The 14399-nt window shown below is 42.3% G+C and overlaps 1 long non-coding RNA gene across 1 annotated transcript; it reads left to right on the top strand.

Annotated features, from left to right (window-relative positions):
- The first annotated feature begins 115 nt into the window (after window positions 1-115).
- On the top strand, window positions 116-1413 carry LOC125725110 (uncharacterized). Its single transcript, XR_007387339.1, has 2 exons — window positions 116-383; window positions 466-1413. It is a non-coding gene; the product is annotated as an uncharacterized LOC125725110 (long non-coding RNA).
- The last annotated feature ends 12986 nt before the right edge of the window (window positions 1414-14399 follow it).

Raw genomic sequence — 14399 nt, 5'->3', positions numbered from 1 at the left:
TAAATTTTCCTCTAATTACCATTTTATTCTTTTAAATTTCATTATGTTTAATTACATTTAGTATGGATTAAGGCACAGCCAGCCTGGATTAAGGCATCACCAGCCTGTCATCAGACTCTCCGGACAATGCCAGCCCAGAGGGGGCTGACCTGGAGGACATTCCCCCGGAGGACATGGAGTGGGAGCCTCCAGGTCTTGCCCTGAGTCCCACTCCGTGGTGTCAGCCCCGTGGCCAAAGTTTCCCCAGCCGAGGAGGCTATCGCCGCGACAACGGCAGGGTCAACGGAAATCCAGTCGTGAGCTGAGGTCCAGGAGGAAAAAACGAGGTTATGCTACCCAGACCTGCCTCCTGATCCAGGCTTGGTCCAAGATGGTCTTTCAGGGTACCCCATTCAATGATTCCCAAAAGGAACCACATCCGGTCTCCTCATGGCGCTGGTACTGGCCTGTGTTTTTGTTTTGCAGGGTCCCTGGTTTGGTCCAGTTCCTGTCCTGCCTGCCCCTCGACACCCTCCGACTCTGCCAACCCCTCGCCGTCTACCGATGCTGTTCTTCCCTCGGCTGCCGCAGACGAGTAGAGCTTCTACAGACCCAGACAGGATTCCAAAGGCCCCCCTGGCCGTGACCCTTCTGCGGCACCCCGGAGCCCATCAGAGGCCCTGAACTGTTCACTTTACCTCCCATGCTACCTAGTGTCTTGCCCCTCCTAATACCTCAGTCTTTGGTCTGTAGTCTTGCTTCCCCGTGGCTCTCCCTGGTTTCACCTCTTAGCCCGATTTCACTGTTCCAGCCCCCACTCCAGTCACTCTTGCTTCCCGCTTTAGGTTCCCCTCTCCTGGCCATATTATTGTTGCACTGGTTCCGTTGCTTGCCTGTCTTGTCTGGTTGTGTCCTGCCTTGTCTGTCCCTGTGTCGTCTTTGGTCCTTTTGATGCCCAATCCCTCCCTTTTGTCTCCTTCTACTGTGTCCTTTGTTCCCACTGACACCCACTGTCTGTCTTTTGGTCCATAGTCAGCATCCCTGTTGGATTACCTGGCCTGTCATGAGTTGTGTCCTGGGGGTTAGTCTCCCCTGTTGTCCTTGGTTTTGCCCTGGTCTGTGTGTCCCCTTAATGATGCCCTTGTACCCGGAGGGCACAGGATTGGGAGGGGGGCGTTTACTGTCATGTCTTGCCCATTTAGTCAACCTTACCCTCCAGTTCTCCTCCCTGATGAGCCACGCTTGGTGTCTATTAGTCTCATCCCATGTTCCTCCCCTTCTGTCAGTCACTATCAGCTTCCTTGTGTTTTCCCATTCCTTAGTCTGGTAAAGTGCCCAGTCCTATCTTCTCCAGTTGTGTCCTTGTCTGTTTGCGTCTCTGTGCCCAAACCTGCCTGTCAATAAAACTCCCCACGAAGGGGATTCTGCCCTACAGCTTGCATTTGGGTCCTACTTCCCAACGGTGACGTGACAGAGGAATACATGCTTAGTGCCAGGCAGAAATCTTTGATTTTGCATCCATATGGTGACTTGGTGAAGTTAGCTGATAGTTCTCTTGATTCCAAAGACATATGATTCTTGTCTGTGCATTATGCATATCCAAAGTTAAGAGCTTCAGATTAATAGGTGCGAAAAACGCATTTTGCGTTTGTCGAGTTCGAAGGGTTAACTCACTGAATATTTATGTTACGCCAAACATGACTCATTTTCGTTTTGGACAGTAAGCACTTTATGTAATTCATCCATTGCTCCTTTTCCTTATGGTATACAACCGTTTTATACATGTGGAGACTTATACGCACAAACAATTTTCACATTCCATTACTTTCACACATTTTACTGTGATTGTACATCTCTTCTGATGTCACATTTATTTATTTGTTTATTTATAACCTGGTAACTGCACACTGCACAAATACAAATAAATCATGAATTACCAAAACCTTAAATACTGTACAGAAGGATAAACTCAATTATTGCTGAAAAAATCTACACACAGATATAAAAATATAATATTCCCATCAAAATCACACATGCACAGCCAAAAATGTAGGCAGTAACTATATACTGCTTTGCCAAACATGTACAGGTATCAGACACACAGAACATCAACTTGTTCATTATACTCTTTGTTTATTAGAAAATTGGGTACATCATCCAGCAGAAGGAAAAATAGACCGACCATTTAAGACAGAATACATTCAGCAAACTGAATGTGACCTTCACTGCCAGACATGCAGTGTTAAAAGGTGCAGTGTTATACTGTACATAACATTTTAATTAAAGACATTCAAATTTAATATAGTGTACTTTAGTGAACTTTTGTTACCTTCCTCGCACAAATATGTGAATTCGTCCCATACTGAAAGAAATTACCCTTTATGCCCTCACCGATGTGAATTGGCACAAATTTCCACAGCTTTCTCACCATAGCCAGCCATTTTCTCCATAATCATAATCAATTCCAACTCCTATTATTTCTTTCACTGCAGACAGAATGATGTGGCCTTCCATCCACTTCAGTCTCATTCATTCTGCAATATGGGTGCTTGTGGTTATTAAGCAAGCAAGCCAATGATCCATCTTCTTCTGCATTATCAGCACTTAAAGGAGAAAGTCAGTCTGTGAGAATAGGTGACTGCAGTGACTGTCCTTCCGTGCCATCAATGTGTGCAGGGAGTAAAGACCAGAGTTCAGACACACAAAACTTATATTTCTTGCTTTTACCAAAAACAAGTACCTCTGCTTCAATGTAATCGTTTAAAGCCAGACAACTCCAAGCTGAAAAATAAATATGTCCAGCTGTTGCCTGAGAACCGCTGCGATGTTTCTATTTCAAATACAAGCTCGAATCCATCCATCCATCCGGCGTCGGCTGTCAGAGGGCTGAAACGGCAGACGATGTCGGTAATCCAGGTCGGCTGATCGTAGATGGCAGTAAGCGCGCCAGGCATGACTCGGAGCCAAGGAGGCGAAGCAGAGATCGGTACACAGGAAGACAGGAACACAAGGAGGGGAAAAACGCTTGCACGCTGCATAAACCACGAAGATCTCGCGTCTGGCCAGAAATAAGAGACTGAGAAGGGGAAGGTTGACCACAGATGGGAGGGGCGGGGTTCCAAAGTGGAACCACACCTCCTCAGGCACTTCCATCTCCTGCCAACATTCCTCTGTCCTTTATTTCCCTTCACACTGCACTCCAATCATGCTCCACAACCACAAACCTCTGAAATCTCCTACACTCTCTGCACTCGACTGACTCCTTACCAGCTTCTCTCCTGCCGCTGCCTGCACTCCTTCATGTTCTGTCGGCACCCAAACCACCTGCTTTGCTCGCCCCATCATTTCTCCCAGATCCAGCATGGGCTGATTAAAAGCCACTGCTAAGGGGGGGTCCTCCTCTGGTGTGTTGTACCATTCTCCCACTACTCTCGTCCTCCATATCTGAATGGCTACTCCCTCAGGGCCTAATATTATCCAGTCTGCCGTCATGCGCATCCCGTCTTTCTCTCGGCCAGGCAGCGGATCTGTCATCCGGTCCCACTCATCCCTCACTCCAGGATCACTGAAATCTCCCATTGCCACTAACAACTGTATTTATCCTATTTCCAATTTAGCACATTGCTATATTGTTCCTGTATAAATGGTCTCCACTGTTCTAAGATTTCCCAAACCTTTCCAATAACTTCTTCTAATCCGTATAAGCTATACTATCCCTGCTGGACAACAACCTTTGTTGCAGAAGGGTGAACTGTCCACTGAGTACCTCTACTCCCCCTTCGTACATTTTATGTCTATCTGCAGCTGACACACAGCATCTCTGCCTAACAAATTCACTGGGATATGCTCTGATGTTAGTTTAGACATATTTACATTTTTGGCCCCTATCTGAACATCTACTAAAGAAGATTCTGGAACATGCAGGTTGGACAGGTGTGTCCAGGCTGATCACAGCTCCAGCACACCAGCTGAATCAGCCTGTTTCCCAGTCTCCCAGGGGTCTAGGATCATCAAATTTGTGAGTAAATGGGTGCCCTCTGAGGAAACCCCCATCCATTGTATCTACTCACTCTGTTCTAATTAGGGACCGGAGGCCAATTAGTGGCCTTGTTTTTTTGGCAGTGACTGACTCAATTTCTTCGTCAGCTCCCTCTCATGCTCTTCAGCAGAGTCCTCCTCCTCTCTGTACAAGTCAATAGCGTGGATCAGCTGCTCCTCAGGAATAGTAATAAGTCCCACCACTTGCCTTAGCCTGCTTCTCACTGGCTTCGGGAGCGTGTCCTGCAGAGCCCTCCGGTACAGACCGCTGAACACCAAATCCTGTAGGTCCTGCTCTGCCTCACTGCTCCACCGCTTTTCTTGGGCTTGCAGATAGGCAGCTGGGCTCTCCCCCTCCTTTACGGGCTCCACCTTCATTTCAGCCACACTCAATCACGGAGTCCCTGTCACCACTGCCAGCATTCTCTCCATTCCGTCTACCCCCAGGACACAAGCCTGAACCGCTTTTATATCCCCCATCACCAAGAGCCGTCCCATAGTTTCCTCCTCAAATACTTTCATCCATTTTCAAGCTCCGTCTGCCAGGACTGTTCTGCCCATGGCACATACTGTGTCTGTGCTCCTTTCACCACCAGGGGGAGCATCAGAGTGTCCCTATCGGGGGTCTCACAGCCCTCCTGCTTCCCACTGTTCTATGATCTGCATTATCCTCCTCTACTCCTTCCTCACTATCCGTTTCTATCTCCTTCTCCTGAAACTGACTCCATCCTCTACATGGGGAGTTAGGGCTGTCCATCAGATGCATCAGCCCTTCTGCAGCCCTACCACTTGCTCCGTACCCCACCTTTATATCACTCCCTTTTTTCTTAAACCCACATGCCTGGCCTTCTATTATTATATCACTCCCTCGCAGTCCTTCCTTCACGGTCTGCCGCCGCAGGTCGCTCACTTCCCTGTACCCATATAAACAACTTTCTTCATCCTTCTGTTTCTTCCCCTCTGAACTTTATCTTGCCCTCTATTACTGGAAAGTGGCCCTTAAATATCAGAGGTGGCCCTTCTACTAACAGATACAGTCCCTGATACTGAGGAAGTCGTAATTCCTCCTGCTCTGTTTTACCTTTGACTCCTGCCTGATTCTCACTCATCACTCTCTCATCACTTTCTGCTCTTTTCTCCAGGCCTCTCCCTTTGCCATAACCTCAGAACCTCCAGTTGCTCACTCCTTTTCTTGTTACGCCTTGCTGTGTTCTTATTAGCCTTATGATACTTTATCAGAGTCTCCATCTCCTCACACACTGCCACATCCAGAAATATAGCAGAAATATACAGTACAGATATTTTACGGGTTCCACTGAAATAAAGGTAGCTGATTATGAGAAAGATCTCAGTGTGTATGTTGATGCTTCCATGTCCCACTCTCGCCAGTGTGGGGAAGCAATAAAAAAGTTAAATAGAATGTTGGGTTACAACTCTAGGTGTGTGGAGTTTAAGTCAAAGGAAGTGATGCTACGATTATATAATTCCCTGGTAAGACCCCACCTAGAATATTTTGTGCATGTTTGGTCACCATACCTTAAGAAGGACATTGCTGCCTTGGAAAAGTTGCAACGTAGGGCTACGAGAATGATTCCTGGTCTTAGAGGAATGTCTTATGAGGACAGGTTAGTTGAGCTGAATCTGTTTAGCCTCGAGCAAAGGAGACTAAGTTGGGGCATGATCCAGGTATATAAGATTCTAACAGGTCTGGATGGCGGTGACATGACATACTAGAACTCGTGGCCACAAGTGGAATTTAGCGGGAGAACATTTTAAAGCGAATTTGAGGAAGCACTTCTTTACACAGCGTGTAGTTAGAGTATGGGATAGTCTTCCTACTAGTGTAGCGCAAGCTAAAACCCTGGGTTTCTTTAAATCAGAGCTAGATAAGATTTTACCAACTCTGAGCTGTTAGGTACGTTTTCCCCAAAAGTGCTTGATGGGCCGGATGGCTTCCTCTCGTTTGTAAATTTCTTATGTTCTTAAGGTTACTTTTCCTATAGAATAAGTCTATACGTTGTCCTTTTCTTAAACAAACTAAATAGCCTTATGCTATTTATCTTATTTACACAAAAGCTTGTCATTTTTGTCTCTACACGGTCGCTCATTTACTATTCTCCTCTGCTCTCTGTATTGCGCATGGCGGACTTCCGCCCCGATGCAGACAGGTGAGCACACTCCCACCAGCGGACAGAGAGCGCACGTCGGAAAATATGTCACGTCAACCATCTGAAAAGCAGACAAAAATATCTGCTGTGTCATATATCTTTAGATGACTCCTCAGATCTCCAGTCCAGTCAAAAGTTTCACTAATTATCTACTTCTTCCCTTGCATGTTTAGTCCTATACTGAACTCCCTGATCGCTACACCTTACTGTTGCTTTAAGTTTAAGATTCGTCCAAATTTTACAGTAATCTACCCACACTTATACTACAGAGAATGTTTTTGCATTAAAGCTCTCAAATATTAAGTTTCGATTCCACAGTTATGGCTTTAGATACCTAGGGATCCTGGTATATCATACTTATACAAGACTAATTATGGTAAATTACTATGTGAAATAAAGAATTATCTCCAAAGATGGGAAATCCTCCCTCTATCCTTATTGGGTAGAGTGGAGAGCATTAGAATGAACATACTGTCACGATCAGGAAATATCTGTAGCGGCGATCGTGCCGGAAACTGGCAAGGCAGGCAAGGTACGGGGAATAAAGGGGATTTATTAAGTGGACGAGGTTTCGGGAAAATTTGACAGGGACTAACAACAATCCACAATGACAGACAAGGGTAACTGGCAAGACCAGGACTTAAAACAGGACAAGACTAAGCAAAGTAATCAGACAAGGCTGGAAACAATCAGGGAAGCACACGCGGGTAATCAGGGGGCACACGAGGAGCCGACGAGCCGGATCATGACACATACTACCTAGGCTTCTCTTTATGTTCCAGTCCCTGCCCATAGGGGTCCCTATATCCACATTCAAAACGCTCAATAAATGGTTATCCAAATTTACCTGGCAAAACAAAAGACCCAGGATTGAACTGAAAAGACTATTAAACCCAAAAGAGAATGAGGGTCTGGACTTACCTAATTTAAAAAATTATTACTTGGCAGCCCAACTTATATCAGTAGTGGTATGGATAACCCAGGACAGGGAGGGTCAGTGGGTGGGAACGGAACAATCTGCCCAAATTTGCCGCTGGACATAGTGTGACGCCCGCTCCGTCCGCTCCTCGTGTCTGCCACGCCCCCTAATTACCCACGTGTGATTCCCTGATTGTGCCCAGTCGTGTCTTGTTTCCTGCTGCCTTGTTCCGTGTATTTAAGTCCCTGTTTTGCATTAACTCCTTGTCTGTCACTGATGTTAGTCAGTGTCTGATGTCTCCTTCCCCAGTTCCCTTAAATAAATCCCCCATTTTCCCTGAGTTCTGGCTACCTCGCTTGTTTCCTGCCTGCTCGCCCGCTTTAACCCCGGAGAGCCAGCGTGACACATAGCAATTATTTTTAATCAAGATACATGGAAAGTAAATAAAATCAATAACATTTGGATAGGAAACACTCTGAAAAGTGAGAGAGAGGCTGGGACGCCCTTCATCAAAAATAAAAATTGCACATGATGTTGATTTTCTACCATCTAAATTAGATACAGGGTTTAAGACATGGGGAGAAAAGGGTTTAACCAGTTGGATCAGTTGTGTAATGGAGGAGATCTAATGTCCTTCGAACATCTTAGAAACAAATGTGGCCTCCCAGTGCCCAACTGTTTTAGATACCTACAGTCAACAAATATATTGTTTATATTAACAATTAAAGGATTGGTTAAAAGAACATTATATCATATATTTATAAAATATTGCAAAAAGAGTCAACAGTGTTAATAAAGAGAAATGGGAACTAGAGATGAATACTATCATTAACGATGAAGATTGGACTCATTCATGTAAAGAAGGACACAGAATAACAAACAGTCCTACATGGAGGGAATTTGATTGGAAAGTTAAGATGAGATACTTTAAGACTCCCCTTCTCACCTCTACGTTTGGCAACACCTCTAATCAGGGGTTTATTGGAGGGGTTGTGACCTGGTAGGAGACCACACCCACATTTTTTGGGATTGTCCAAAACTGTCAGAGTACTGGCAAAATATACAGGAAGAGATAAAAAAAATGTTTGAACATAAAATTACCACTTGAACCAGCTCGTTTCATACTAGGAATTATGCCACAGAATATAGTGCATGAAAATAAGGTTGTATTACAGAGAGTTCTTCTTGTAATTGCCAGGAGGATGATAACGATCTCCTGGCTAAAACCCCAGCCACCCACAACAGTACAATGGAAAGAAAGAGGAAAGAAAGTGTATAATATGGAATTTATAACTGAAAAATTGTTAACGAGAACAGAGTGTTTTGTGGAAGAAATTTCTCGAAGTCCGATGTTTAAGTGTTTGACAGAACTTTATTATTTGATGAGCTCACAGGGAACAGACACTCAGCAAGCATGCGTCTTGTGTTCTGCTCCCCGAGCAACAAATGCATACATCTTTTATGGCCTAAAATGCGACAGTCATCTGACAAATCAAGGACAAATCGGATTTTTGGACGTTCCAGTTACTTCTGCCTTTCAAGGTCCAGGCAGTTCAAAGAAAGTTTGGCCATTTGGAGATACCAGTTTCTTCTACGTTTTCAAGGTCCACCTATCAGCTTAGAACAAGTCTATCTATTTGGGACTTTTCCTTTTGCTATATTATTCTAGGACTCGTTGTTCTCTTTTTCTACATTTTATGTTATCCAATACCATGCATTCATTTTATAATATCTTCTGCAACAGCTTACTTCTCAGGTCATGCCTTTGCTTTGACCTGGGCCTCTTGCTGATCAAGCAATATATGGCAAACATGTTAGTTCCTCTATAGAAAATAGAAATTTCTTACTTAAGCAGATTTGCATTCTTGTTTGATACATTCAATTAATGACAAGTAAATTACATTGTTTCAACCACTATGTGTAAATCAACAACACATTGTAAACTCAATTGTTAATTACTGATTAGGTAATGCATTTTGCATAATCATCTATATTCCATTATTGATTACTGATTAGCATAATCAAGAATTTTCTATCACAGTTTCTTTATTAAAAGGTTTCCAATCTGTAATTTTCTTTTTTCAACAGAAGTATGGCACTTAGGAAAGGATAGGGTTGAATTGAGACTTCCATGTACAGCACTGTGCAAAAATCTTAGGCAGGCAAAGAAAACGATGTTTAGATTGTCCTCGTGTTGGTGTAAAACTATGATATTATGCCTGTCAAAGTGTCTCAGCTTAGCCATTTCAGAATCTCTGCTAACATCATCCTAGTATTTGTAGCGACCGTCCAGTGCAGCCATGTATTTTTTGACTTGGCCACTAGCACACCTCATACAGCTAGTCAATCTGTCAAAATCATGGAACGGCTGAGGTGCCCCTGAGGAGAAGTTTGGGAACTGAAGCGGTGTTCATCTAGCCATCCGACTAGATATCAGTATCTTTTTAGAAAAGAGAAGAAATTATTAATAGTTTTTATTGTGTTCCTCTTAATTTACACGTTCTAATGTTAAATTGTGTTATTTGTTCTAAGCCAAAGTACACTTGCTACCCAGATAAACAGCTTTAAACATTTCTTTGGACTGCCTAAGACTTTTGCACAGTACTGTATATCTTAGAACATAAGAAATTTACAAATTAGAGGAGCCCATTCGGCCCATCAAGCTCGTTTGGGAAGAACTTAACTAATAGCTCAGAGTTGTTAAAATCTTATCCAGCTCTGATTTAACCATCTCTCTCAATATAATATTGGGATCATTTATTCTCTTCAGAGGCCTCCATAGAATAATGCATCCATCCTCTCAATTATGTTTAGACAGACGTATCCTAAGGCACCAGGGCAACAACAGTCAGAATAACAACAGAATCATCAATTTCACAGCTAGTTTTAAAAATTGCTTTAATGCAGAGTGATTACAGAAAAAAAGATAAGCAAATTAGGTAATATTAACAAAATTATTAAAACATGTAGAGTAATAGACATATTTGTCTTTCAGACATATTGTGCTTTTTTAAGAGCAGAAGGGATACATTAAATCAGGATTATATTTTGTTTTTAATGATATATATATATATATATATATATATATATATATATATATATATATATATATTATTTTTTTAAATTTACATCATTATAAATGAGAACTATAAGTGATTGCTAATTACTGTTAACTAATTTCCTGTATGATCTTTCTCCCCTTCAGTGTTAAAAATAATTATATGTCAGGGGGCCAATCAGTGGAGGCACACGGACACGGTGGCTGGTTATCCTATTTGTTCAGCGCCAGCCCAACAAGTAGAGAATTCAGCACCACGGACAGTGATCTGTGCTACTATGACGTCAGGTCCTTTCATTGGCTCCATATATTTTTCTAGAAATAACTAATTGGCTCTTTTCTAGAAATGTCCAGCCTATATGAAGAGAATATTTTATTTTTATTTAGACTAAGAAACTACAGAAAATCAGCTCTGCATGTGATCTCCCCTTTACTGCTCAAGGAGGGCACACGCACATCAACAAATATCAATGCAACAATTACAGAAGAACAATTTCTCACAGCTTCAGAAGAAGTCAGATTTCTGTGTAATTCAGAGATTGTCCAAGACTTCTGCTAGAACATTTTCTGCACTTGAACCGAATTTCAAAATAAATGACACCTGGGTGACCCAGGTTCGAGTCTCTGCCTGGATCACATGTGTGTGGAGTTTGCATGTTCTCTCCATATCGTCGTGGGGTTTTCTCCGGGTACTCCGGTTTCCCCCCCACAGTCCAAAAACATGCTGAGGCTAATTGGAGTTGCTAAATTGCCCCTAGGTGTGCATGTGTGAGTGAATGGTGTGTGAGTGTGCCCTGCAATGGGCTGGCCCCCCATCCTGGGTTGTTCCCTGCCTCGTGCCCATTGCTTCTGGGATAGGCTCCGGACCCCCCACGACCCAGTATGATTAGTGGTTTGGAAAATGGATGGATGGATACACCTGGGTCTATTAAAAGAAGGTGATGCTGCCTGAACCACCAACCAAGGCTGGGAGGAAAGGGAGGAACACTAGTCAAATGAAGGAAGAAAAGGCCACCGTATCTCATGGTCACGAATACAAAAGTCAGGGAGTGTTATGAAGAAGGCACCACACTTAAGACTATTGGTTTTATGCAGTGAATTACACCAGAGAGAGTTTTTGCATTTTAGCTGTGTCATGTAACATTCCTCAGACTTCATTTTAATGTTTTCTTCAACGCAACAAAGTCCCACGGTAACAAAAGCGCTGAGGTCTGGATCGTTATTTGCAATGTGGGGAGTTCAGACCAGTTGGGGTGGGGGATCGTGCTCAGTCACGATAAAAGGCAAACGGGTAAATTGTGAATACGCACTTAATCTAACTACAGTTTAACGTTGTTCCACATACCAATATCACTACGTATCGGTATCGCAAAACAAAATTTAAAATGTTAAGATTCTGTCATTCTGAAAATCTGAGTATTTAAGACATTATGTTCCATAGCAATTTGTGGAGATAAATACCCTCGGACAGTAGCGTTCATTTCACAATTAAGTCTCTTTAAGTCATTGTTTTATGTTAAGCAGGATGAATGTGTGATTTTTAATTAATAAACCCTTAAGAGTTATATGCTTATGCTGTCGCATACTGTTCTCGGTATACAACTTAACTTATAAAAGTCTGTTAATCTTATTATAGAATAATATAGAGAATAATTATACAAGAACTATAATTATTATGATGTTATTATTTAATGTGTGTGGGCCGTGTTGCTTGATTACATTTGACTCCTCGGCACGTGGGACGCTGCCGGTTTGAAAGACGCGGCTTCACTTGTTTTCTGCACAAAGGTGGGTTGCCATTCTGCTCCCATTTTATCGGATAATTTATCTTATTATTTAGTATTTGTCAAATTTGCATGTATATTAAAATATGTTTGATGAGTAAAGTCAGTATATTGCTTTTAAATAAAGTGATTTTGTTCTGGGCTACTATGTTAATTATATTTAAATTTTATGCGCAAAGTGTAGTTGACATTTAACTTTTCCGCGTGCGCTTTCCTGCGTTTAAGTACATTATTGCGCTTGCTAGTGAGTAAATTAGTTCATTTCTTTTAAATAAAGTGAACATTGTTGTGGGGTGCTGTGTTGGTTAAATTTAAATTTCATGTGCAAGTCGGCTAGTTTCCTGTGCCGCAAAGTCTAGGTGATATTTCACTTTTCCGCGTGCGCTTTCATGTTGCATTCTACTGCGGATGCGGGTGGTTTCGCTCGGTGCTGCCTACAGCAATGATATTCCACCAGACCAGGAGAGGGCAGATGTATTGTAAGAAACACAAATAAAAGTAGTGAAGCAAGTCCTGTAAAGTTTGTTTGGTGACCAAAATCAGTATATTGCCATTTAGTAAAATTTTAAATTGTTCCAGGCTTCTGTTTTGATTATATCTAAATTTTATGTGAAAGTTAACTAGTTTCCTATGCTATAATGCAATTGTTCATTGCGGAGGTGTCAGTGCAGAACTGTATTCCATGTGCCAGGAGTGACTGACAGCTCCATTGTATTGCCTGTATGTTGTTTTTCCTCATTCAGATACAGATGAATTGCTTAAGCTGTCAGCTGGAGCAACGCTGAACAGGAGAAGCGGTTTCAGAAAATGGATGAATGTCCCCAGAGGTGTGAGTTAACAGTTTTAACCACTGCATCACTGTACCATGCCCATGTATAGGATATGTAGAAGAACCTGTTGCAGTTATCTGGTGTGTGTGTTTTTGACTTTCCCTGCCGGCCCCTGGAGGTTTGGGCTTCCCCTTTGAGTCTGGTGCCTCCCAAGGTTTCTTCCTTCTAGGGAGTTTTTCCTTGCCACTGTCGCCTATGGCTTACTCACTGGGGGCTTTGGGTGGGGATGCTGTAAAGCGCTTTCACACAATGTAATGTTGTGATAACGTGCTATACTTTGCTGTGTAATTTTGTATTTACTCACGCAAATAAAAAATTGTTTGATAACAAAAAACACTTGTTTCATTCTTTTTCCCTGCGAACATATCAGTCACTTCCCTCCTGCTCCTGCATTCAAAAATGAAAGTTTGTCCTGCACTGCACTTTATTGCCGTGGGTTCCACAGGAATGCAGACCTCTACTTTGGTGTAATCCTGCTGCTGTTGTAGATGGTCTGCTCGCACGCTTTCACATTGTGCACAAGCAGATTTTTTGTATCTCTGCAGAGAAGCATTCTTTTCTTCTGCCTGGCAAATCCATCATTATAATAGCAATCCACCTAGCGCCCCTAGCTCTTAAAGAAAATGTTTGAAAAAATTTGTTTATAGCATGTTTACACCATAAAAACAGCAGTGACTGAGTACAACCCTTGTGGACCAGGCGCCTGGCTTTGACTATTTTTCTGCCATTAAACTAGCAAACGTGGGTTGGCCATGACGTAAAATAACTTGTGCCTTTAAATTAAAAAAAAAGTCCTGTGTGTTGTAAAGTGAGGTATGAAACAGATACCAGGCCGCTTCAGTGAGGGTCAGCGTAAGTTTTATTCATGTGATTTTGCGGTTTAAACTGTTTCATTGGAATCAATCCAACCAGCAGCATGAAGACTGCAAGCCAAAGAAGTGGGACGATGCCTGAGAAGAACAACTCAGTCAATCCTCACGTCTCCTCTCTCCTCAGGCGATTGATGGACTCTGAGCATGAGACATGTACAAAAGATGAGGACTCTTCTCCACTATTCAAATGGAAATTGTTCTTAATCTTTTATTTATACCTTTTGCTTATACCGTAAGATTTAGGAACACACTGAAAAAGATCAACTTTAATACATTTGAAGGTTGAAGTTATTGGAATTTGTAACGGCTGATTTGGTGGAATATGATTTTGGACAGAACTGTCAAAAAATGTGGAATGAAAATGCAGTTTAATGGTTGAATCCGTGGCTTGCCTAACTTGTTATAAATTGCACACACATCCAGCATTAAAGTGACAGGGAGGTATTAGACCAGAGTTGTTGCATTACATTAACACAGACCAGCAAAAAATATAACATTATTCTAACATTAATGTAATGTTGTTCTGAATAGATTTCTATGTCCAGTCCTGATTTCAAATTGGGCCTTTAAGCCTAGAATATGGTCAGTTTTAAAAATACTTGACTTTGTTGCAACTCTGACTAAGTTGAATTCCATCAAGTGGTTAACGGGTGTGAAGATTATCCTGAAATTTTCAAGTTAATGTCATTCCAGTTAATGTGAGTTTGTTCTGTGTGGGTCTCTGTCTCAGGCTGTTATTTTCGTCTTAGTT

The sequence above is a fragment of the Brienomyrus brachyistius genome, unplaced genomic scaffold (genome assembly GCF_023856365.1).
Source record: "Brienomyrus brachyistius isolate T26 unplaced genomic scaffold, BBRACH_0.4 scaffold61, whole genome shotgun sequence".
NCBI classification, from domain to species: Eukaryota; Metazoa; Chordata; class Actinopteri; order Osteoglossiformes; family Mormyridae; genus Brienomyrus; species Brienomyrus brachyistius.
This window is presented reverse-complemented; position numbering and strand designations above follow the sequence as displayed.